Source organism: Pristiophorus japonicus, chromosome 1 (assembly GCF_044704955.1).
Source record: "Pristiophorus japonicus isolate sPriJap1 chromosome 1, sPriJap1.hap1, whole genome shotgun sequence".
Classification (NCBI taxonomy): Eukaryota; Metazoa; Chordata; class Chondrichthyes; family Pristiophoridae; genus Pristiophorus; species Pristiophorus japonicus.
Window position 1 is genome coordinate 243866939 of NC_091977.1, and position 9313 is coordinate 243876251.

Below are 9313 nucleotides of genomic sequence, written 5' to 3' on the forward strand. Positions count from 1 at the left end.
AAGCCCAAGAGCATAGTTGACAGAAAGTTTTTTCCAACAAATAACATATAACATGGAAGGGATGGAGGAGGCCCTGGAGCTGGTAGCCAGGAACACTGCAGAGGGCTCCCGGTAGTCCCGGAGCGCAGCACTGCATTCCAAGGTGCTGCATCCCCATTGCCAACCACACACGAGAGCCAGCAACAACGTCTTGCTTATGGCTCGGAGCACGCTCCCACGTCAGGACTGTCCACTCCCGTATCCGTCCAAGCAGCACTTCGGCCATCACCCCCCCACCCCACACCCCCCCCCCGGCCCTGCTCCCCCCCCTGCCCCCAATGAAGCATCGCCTGAGGATCTCCTCGGCCAGACGGCTTGGAATCAGGAGGGGAAGGGGTAGAGGTGGGGAGGAGAAGCGAGGGGGGGTGCGGTGGGTTGGTTTGTGCAGAAATACTAGTGATTTCAGACTAATGTTCGGTTTAAATGTATTTTATTTAACAAAACCTTGCAGCACATTGGCTCAGAGAACTGCACCATTTTACACTGGTGATTCTTTTACATCAAAGGGCCTAATCACACTTAACTTCAATCAACTTAAACTTTAACTGTCACCAAGGTGATGCCCACCATTGATGTATGACCTGCACACCCAGCAGTGTGTGAGCCTTGGAAATACCACCAACGTTCTTTCAGGCAAAGCGATCATTGATGAGCTCCTGACGTAAGGCTCTTGCCTATCATGCCACCATGGGCCCTTTCACGTGGTCTACAGGGGGGCATGGGCATGGCTTCAGTGTCAGCCTGATTATCTGGCCCAATGTCAGCGTCCACCTCCTCTTCCTCCTATTCCTCTTCCTCTCTCTGGTGAGGTGGACTGTCAGACTCATCAGGCAATTCTTGTCCCCTCCTGATAGCCAAGTTGTGTAGCATGGAGCAGACTACCACAAATTGAGCTACCTGCTCCTGAGTGGTCCAGGCATCTGAAGCGCTGCTTCAGCACTCCAATGGTTTTATCCATGATATTGCGAGTTGCTCAGTGGCTCTCATTGTATCGCCTCTCGGCCTCATTGTGGGTGTCATGGATGCTGCCCAGAAATTGAGCATTCACTGACAATATAATTTGCTGGTGGTCGACAACCAGCTGGACATTCAGGGAGTGGAATCCCTTGCAGTTCCTGAAAACCTCAGCATCCTGAAAAAGTGCCCGCATCGAGATGTGGGTACAGTCTATTGCTCCCTGCACCTTGGGGAAGTTTGCAATTCTGGAGCATCCTAGAGCCCTCACTCTGTGGCGCCCTGGTCAAAGGGAAGCTGATCAAGTCCCTCCTGCGTGTGTACAGGGTTTCAGTGATCTGTCTAATGCAGCGATGTGTGGCCTACTGAGAAAGTCTGCAAATGTTGCCAGCTGTGGCCTGAAAAGAACCTGAGGCATAGAACGACAGTACTGCGGTGACTTTGACCTCAACGGACAATGCAGTTCTGATGGTGCTGGCAGCTGTAGATCTGCCCTTGTCAGCTGGCATACCTCAGTGATAACCTCTTTGTGGAAGTGCAGTCTCCGAAGGCAGATGGTGTCGGGCAAGTGGAAGCAAGAATGCTTCTCCTTGTACTTGCGGGGGGTGTAACGTCTGGTCTTCCTCATCTGTCTGTCACTGCATTGGACACATAATGCAGTGCAGCAATCCTTCGGTGATGTCGAGTCTGCTGCATGTATTTGGTCACTAAGAGAGGGTGAGAAAGGACAGGCCCCATTGCAGTAGCTCTCTGTTTTCCACCAATTGCACACAAACAAGGAATGTCCCGACGAACACACCTCTTCAATTCCAATCGGTCACAGAGTGGTCAAGATGTTTTTAAGAGATATTCACATCAACTTCGACCTGCAGAGTACATTCGAACTCTGCCGAGGTTGAAGCACAGCAGCCTTGTAAAAGACACAACATGTGATCTACACCATGGTGTCCATAATGCTGTGATTCATTCCGGTTAGTTCCATTTTTTGTGGGCAGTTTTTTGAGTGAGCGATAATGTGGGCGAAATGTGTGTGAGGTGGTGAAATTGACGGTGGGCGATCTCCATGCACGTGAGTTTGGGTAAATATGCTCTTTACGATAAAAAACAGTTGCCGGGCGTTAATATTGAATCTCGGCATTAATTCCGTGTGGAAAGTAATGCTGGGCGATATTATGGCTATTGAATTCACCCATTCTGCTGATTCCGCCCCAAAAGAATGGGCGGGCGGTAATATTTTTTCTCGCCGTTAAGCACATGGGGAAAGTAACGCCAGTTTCCATTTTTTGCCAAAATGGGCGCTATATGGGTGTTATATGTAATTTCAGCGGTAAAATGGGTGTTAAGTAGGCGTTAAGCAGGCAAAAAATGTGGAGATTCTAGCCCTTTGACCCCTATTAGCTGTCTACCCTCAACCACTAAATCTATATTGCCTGCCAGCCTCCAGTAGGCATGAGCCGAGTCATTAGAAAATCTTGACCACTCAGGAAATCATTCCCCACTCCCCAAATCTCCCTTCATTGTCATTCACAAATCCTACCCAATGCTGCTGCTTTGTTTGGATATCCAAGTGATGGGCAAGAAGTCATGATTTTGCTACAGTTTCTGCTGCATGATATACTTAGATAAGGAAAGACGGGAGAAGGCTGAAGTGGAGCATAAACTCTGGCATGGACTGTATGGGTCAAATGGCTTGTTTCTGTGCCCTGTTTCCGATGTAATCCTATGTAAAAGAGCAAAATGAATAGTTTTGAAAAAACAATTCCCACGTTAGTGCTTTGGTACCAGTTCTTCAGAAACACCTCTCGAGGCAATAATGGGATATATTATCATTTGATGAATAGCCATATAGTGCACCCATTTTGCTGATTAAAATTCCTTAAAGACGGTAGACGATCAGATAACAAACTTCCACAAGATGGAATTGGTGTCTTCCTGCAACAAAAACAGATCTACTTTGAAATTATTTATATAAATGCCATTTTTAATGTCAATTAACCCCAGTGAAAATGGGGAGAGTACCTCTATGCATCCAAGGTGGACATGTGGGTCTCTTGAAGGATCCCGTGGTATATTTTCTTAAGGTATTTCTTTTCACTTTAGAATTCACTTTCCTCCCAGTCCATCTCCAACACAAAGTGCATCTTGTTCCCTTACCCATCCTAAAGCCATCTCCTTTCTTTCCATCCTCTTCTCTTGCCTCTCCTTTCCAAATTCACAGCTATCCTTCTTGTGGCTCCTGCCTTAGGATCAGTGTCAGAGTGAAGCAGAGCGGAGGGTTGGAATAGAAGAATAAAACTGGTATAATAAATATGAAGGAAGCATTGGAAACCTAGCAAATAAAGGCACATAAGGGAGTTTCGTAACCACAGCGATCATGTTGCACATTTTTGGTTTCTGGTTTCTTTTCTTGGATATTTTTTTCTAATGCTATCGATTCACTGCAAAAACAGTCCTTGTATCGACTGTGAAAAATGTCAGAGAAGCCTCAGAATAACATTGAGCCGGATTTTGCATTAGAAATAAAGTAAGGCTAACAGCACTCACTATTATTAAAGAGTAAACCGGACAGCAAATTCTGGCGACTGCACATGTGCAGTTGAACACAGAAATCAGGAAGTTGTTGTCAGAGTCACCCTGCTCCTCCAGAGGCTTTGCTACATGGTACCTTGCTAAGAGACTCTGTATTGAAGTATATGGAACAGCATGAAGTTGAAGTACTTACATGATAGATACACACTAAACGCGCCAGAAAAAGTTAATGCTTGTCCATTCCAGTGTAAGTGACTTTTTAATGGTGTGATAACTCTTAATTGCTGCCAAACAACCTTTCTGGCACTAAAAAATAACCTTTACAAGCATAGTCGCAAACCTTCAGGTTTTTAATTATTGTTGCAGATTTTAAAAAATAAAATAATGTAAATATTTTTTTTCTCTTTCTTTCTGTCTTTTATTTCTCTTTGATAAACACACATTTCTTTCCTTCTCTTTATTTTTCTTTCTGTACTTGATTTGGCATTAAATTACCTATTCTAACCGAGATTTCCTGGTTCAGACTCTGCACGTCTCATGAACGATTCTTTAATCTTATTGGTTAAAGAGAAACACAGTTACTTGCCCTGTTCACACAGGTCCCAGATCTCCTGTAGAGTGTGGCACGGCACACTGCACAGGGGATCTGGGATCTGTGGGAACAGGACAAATCAATTGAGTAAGTTCCAATGCAAATATTTCCAATGCAAATATTTCCAATATTTTGGCAGTGAATTGTATAAGTTCCAATGCAAAATCCCATAGAAACTCTGTGGCTTTGTGCACTTAGAATGCAAGGCCAGTTGGCCTCTGCAGGATTTTTTCTGCCTATTAATTTTAATCTGGTGTGGCCCACTGACATCTATGCCAGAATTCTTGATATGACTTCCTGTGTGTGATATTTCCTTATAAAAGTGCCCATGTAAAAGCTGCATGTGTAAGGATGAAACCTTAGGGGTCGAGTTTCCACTTTGGTTGCAATCGGGAAATCGCGCAAAAATGCGATTGAAATTGCACTGGTTAGGTTACATATCATGTTTGCGCTAAATCTCATTTACATAATCACTAATGTAAAATCTTTCATGAACCAGCACAATCGGGCAGCGTAATAGAATTATTTATTTTGTGTTTACTTTACATTAAAAAATAGTCCTTGATATATTTATGAGTGGTAACCTAGTGCAGTTTTATGAATACAGATATTAAAATGGGATTATCAGCAATAATACTCATTTTTAATAAGGGAATGTAGTCCTCCACCTGATTTTAAATCACTGAAAATGACTTTAAAAATCTATACTGAACTATTTAATAGTTTCATTAGTGTACATTAATCAATTCTTTTACTCAATAAAATATTTTTTGATACGACAAAATGTTTAAAACATACCTGCTATTGCCCGTGTAGCATCATCACCTCCAAGTTCCCGTTCAAATCACACACCATCCTAACTTGGAAATATATTGCCGTTCCTTCATCGTCGCTGCACAGCTCACCACCACCTTCTCAATGGCAATTAGTGATGGGCAATAAATGCTGGCCTTGCCAGTGATGGCCACATCCCAATAAAACAAAAGAAAAAGAGCACAATTTGAAGAGCCTTCCCGAATCAGCGCAATCTGAAGAATCAACAACAACTACTTGTATTTATATAGCGCCTTTAACGTAGGCGTAACGGAAATGTAGTGATGCAGAGCTGCAGTGATACCTGCTCCCCCTGTATGGCTCAGAGATGTGGACCATATACATTAGACACCTCAAATCGCTTGAGAAATACCACCAACGATGTCACCGCAAGATCCTGCAAATCCCCTGGGAGGACAGATGCACCCATATCAGTGTTCTCGATCAAGCCAACATTACTGCAGTTGTACAGGGCCTTGGTGAGGCCTCACCTGGAATATTGTGTTCAATTTTGGTCTCCTAATCTGAGAAAGAACGTTCTTGCTAGTGAGGGAATGCAGCTAAGGTTCACCAGACTGATTTCCAGGATGGCCGGACTGACATATGAGGAGAGACTGGATTAACTGGGCCTTTATACATTGGAGTTTAGAAGGATGAGAGGGGATCGCATAGAAACATACAAGATTCTGACGGGACGGGACAGGTTAGATGTGGGTAGATTGTTCCCGATTTTGGGGAAGTCCAGAACCAGGGGACACAGTCTTAGGATAAGGGGTAGACCATTTAGGACTGAAATGAGGAGAAACCTCTTCACTCAGAGAGTTGTTAACCTGTGGAATTCCCTACTTCAGAGAATTGTTGATGCCAGTTCATTGGATATATTCAAGAGGGAGTTAGATATGGCCCTTACAGCTAAAGGGATCAAAGGGTATGGAGAGAAAGCAGGAAAGGGGTACTGAGGGAATGATCAGTCATGATCTTATCGAATTGTGGTGCAGGCTCAAAGGGCCGAATGGCCTACTCCTGCACTTATTTTCTATGTTTTCTATGTTTCCCCAGCATCAAAGCACTGACCACACTCAACCAGTTCCATTGGGCGGGCCACATTATTCATATGACCGACACGAGACTCCCAAAACAACTGCTTTACTAGGAATTCCTACAAGGCAAGTGAGCCCCAGGTGGGCAGAGGAAATGTTTTAAGGACATGCTCAAAGCCTCCTTGATAAAGTGCAACATCCTCACCGACACCTGGGAGTCCTTGGTCAAACACCGCCCTAAGTGGAGGAATAGCATCTGGGAGGGCGCTGAGCACCTCGAGGTTCTTCGCCGAGACAATGGAGAAAACAAGCGCAGGCAGCGGAAAGAGCGTACGGCAAACCAGACTCCCCACTCACCCTTTCCTCCAACGACTGTCTGTCCCATCTGCGACAAAGACTGTAATTCCCGTATTGGACTGTTCTTACTTTTAGGGTAGAAGCAAGGGACTGCCTATGAAGATGATGAATGGAGATAAAAATTTTACACCAAGCTGCATCAGGAGAAATTAGTGCAGGTGACCAAAAGAGGTAAAGTTTTAAGGAGCGTCATGAAGGAGGAAAGAGAGGTAGAGAGGCGGAGAGATTTAGATAGGGCGTTCCAGAGCTTAGGGCCTAGGCAACAGAAGGCACAGCCACCAATGGTTGAGCGATTATAATCAGGGATGCTCAAAAGAGCAGAATTAGAGGAATGCAGACATCTTGGGGGGTTGTGGGGTTGGAGGAGGTTACAGAGATAGGGAGCAGCGAGGCCATGGAGAGATTTGAAAATAAGGATGAGAATTTTGAAATCGAAGTGATGCTTAACCGGAAGACAATGTAGGTTACCGAGCACAGGTGTAATGGGTGAGAGGGACTTGGTGCGAGTTAGGACATGGGCAGCCGAGTTTTGGATCATCTCTAGTTTACATAGGGTAGAATGTGGGAGGCCTGCCAGGAGTGTGCTGAAATAGTCAAGTCTAGAGGTAACAAACGCATGGATAAGGGCTTCAGCAGCGGATGAGCTGAGGCAAGGGTGAAGACGGGCGATGTTATGGAGGTGGAAATAGCTCCTCTTAGTTATGCTGTGGGTATATGGTTGAAGCTCATTTCAGGGTCAAATATGAATCTTGCAATTTCAACCTGGGACGTCGCCAGTTTTATGGACGGGGCCTGATCCGGGCGAATTGAGGCTTGACCTAGTGTAAAACATCGTGGAAAACAGTGGTTTTGGACTTATGTTTAAAATGCCCTGATCTTTTGCACTGGTTCGACTAATTCTGCCCAGATAGCACCAACATAACTAACAGAAACGAACCACAACTCGACCCCGATTGTTAAATCTTTCTTGCCACTGAACGTATTAACAGTCATGGATTTTTAATGACAGGGTTTTGTTTTCCCATGTACAACTTCGAACGTCAGAATGCAATGACTTGCAACTGTTCCTTATGTGGGCGTGCAGTGATATCACAATTCAATAATTAACATGTATATATGTATTTTTCTGATTAGATATGAATGGATTACCATTAGATATGCTCCTTTTATCCTTCCAGGCAAACCAGTGTGTTTCCTCTGACTCACAATCTGAGCCATCTTTTTAAGGGACACAGATACTGTTCTCTGCAGTGTGAAAGGGAGTTCCAGAGTGGTACCAGGGTTAAGAATATCTCCTCACACCTGGAGAAGAACTTGGAGTGGGAGAGGGAGGATCCAGTTGTCATGGTTCACATAGGAACCAATAACATATGTAGAACCATGAATGAGGTTCTGTTGAGGGATTTTGAGGAGCTAGGATCTAAATTAAAAAGCAGAACCTCAAAGGTAATAATCTCTGGATTGTTACCTGAGCCATGCACAAATTGGCATAGGGACAAACAGATTAGATGTTTAAATGCATGGCTCAAAGAGTGATGTGGGAGGAAGGTGCTTCAATTCATGGAGCACTGGCACCAGTATTGGGGAAAGAGGGAGCTGTTCCATTGGAACGGGCTCCACTTAAAGCGGGCTGGGATCAGAGTCCTGGTGAATCGAGTAACTAGGGCAGTAGAGAGGGCTTTAAAGTGATGAAGGGGGTGGTGGGAGGATTCAGGAAAGAGTAAATTTAAAAGCAGCAAGAGAAATGTCAAGGCTCTAGAGCAGACTCGAGTTTGGGGTAAAATTAAGCAGAGTGGGTCAGAAAGGCATAGAGAGAGTAACAAAGGTAATAGGGTATCAGTGACTAAGGTGACGTCAGAAAAGAATAGAAATAAGTCAAAGCTAAAGGCACTTTTGGATAGACTTTATTCTCTCGAGTTTGGAAGAATGAGAGGTGATCTCATTGAAACATACAAAATTGTTACAGAGTTTGACAGGGTAAAGAAAGAAAGTCTTGCATTTATGTAGCAGCTTTCACGACCACCAGACATCTCAAAACACTTTACAGCCAACAAAGTACTTTTGGAGTGTAGTCACTGTGGGTAACATAGAAACATAGAAAATAGGTGCAGGAGTAGGCCATTCGGCCCTAGTTGCACGGAGGATGATTCCTCTGCAGGGGAGTCTAGAACCAGAAATCACAGTCTCAGAATAACAGTTCTCAAAATGAGGAAAAATTTCTTCACTCAGAGGGTGGTGAATGTTTGGAATTATTTACCCCAGAGGCTGTGAATGCCCAGTCATTGAATATATTCAATACAGAAATTGCTAAATTTTTGGATATTAAGGAAATCAAGGGATATCGGGATAGTGCAGGAATGTGATGTTGAGGTAGAAGATCAGCCATGCTTTTATCGAAATGTGGAGCGGGCTCAAGGGGCCAAATGACCTATTCCTGCTTGTAATTCTTATGTTCTTATGTTCTAACCCCTGAGCTACAGGGACAGACATGAAAGTCTCAGGGAAGGAATGTAGAACCCTTTGAAAGATTGTCACCTAAACTCTTAGAAATCTACAGCAGCAACAATTTGCATTTTAAAAGCACATTTAACTTAGAAAAATATCCCAAGGTGCTTCACAGAGGTGTAAGGAAAAGAAAATGGATGCCAAGCCAAAGAAGGAGATATTAGAAGCGTGTCACAGCTCGGTCTAAGAGGTGGATTTTAAGGAGGGTTCTTCAAGGAGGAGAGGGAAGATGTAGGGAAGGACATTCAGAGTGTACGAAACTGAAGACACAGCTGCCAATGGTGGAGTGGAGGGAGCAGAATTGTTGTGTACTTAAATAAACAGACTAACTGCAACAGAAGTAATGTAACTAATGGTGTCCTTTATAGCAACAACCAATATGGTGTCCCAAACCAGCATGAACCAGAATGTTTACAGCAGTGTGTGCATAGCTCCTGCAGGGTCCTAATGCCTGACAAGTGTCCTGTAACAAACAAATAGAGCA

At 44.1% G+C, this 9313-nt stretch overlaps 1 long non-coding RNA gene across 2 annotated transcripts; it reads right to left on the bottom strand.

Moving 5' to 3' along the window:
* Nucleotides 1-411: 411 nt before the first annotated feature.
* On the bottom strand, nt 412-8886 carry LOC139269382 (uncharacterized). 2 transcript variants are annotated; one of them, XR_011594273.1, is made up of 3 exons: nt 4913-8886; nt 3148-3233; nt 412-2925 (listed from the first exon to the last, which is right to left on the bottom strand). It is a non-coding gene; the product is annotated as an uncharacterized lncRNA (long non-coding RNA). The 2 variants fall into 2 exon arrangements; XR_011594267.1 differs by having other exon boundaries at nt 3013-3233.
* Between the last annotated feature and the right edge of the window lie 427 nt (nt 8887-9313).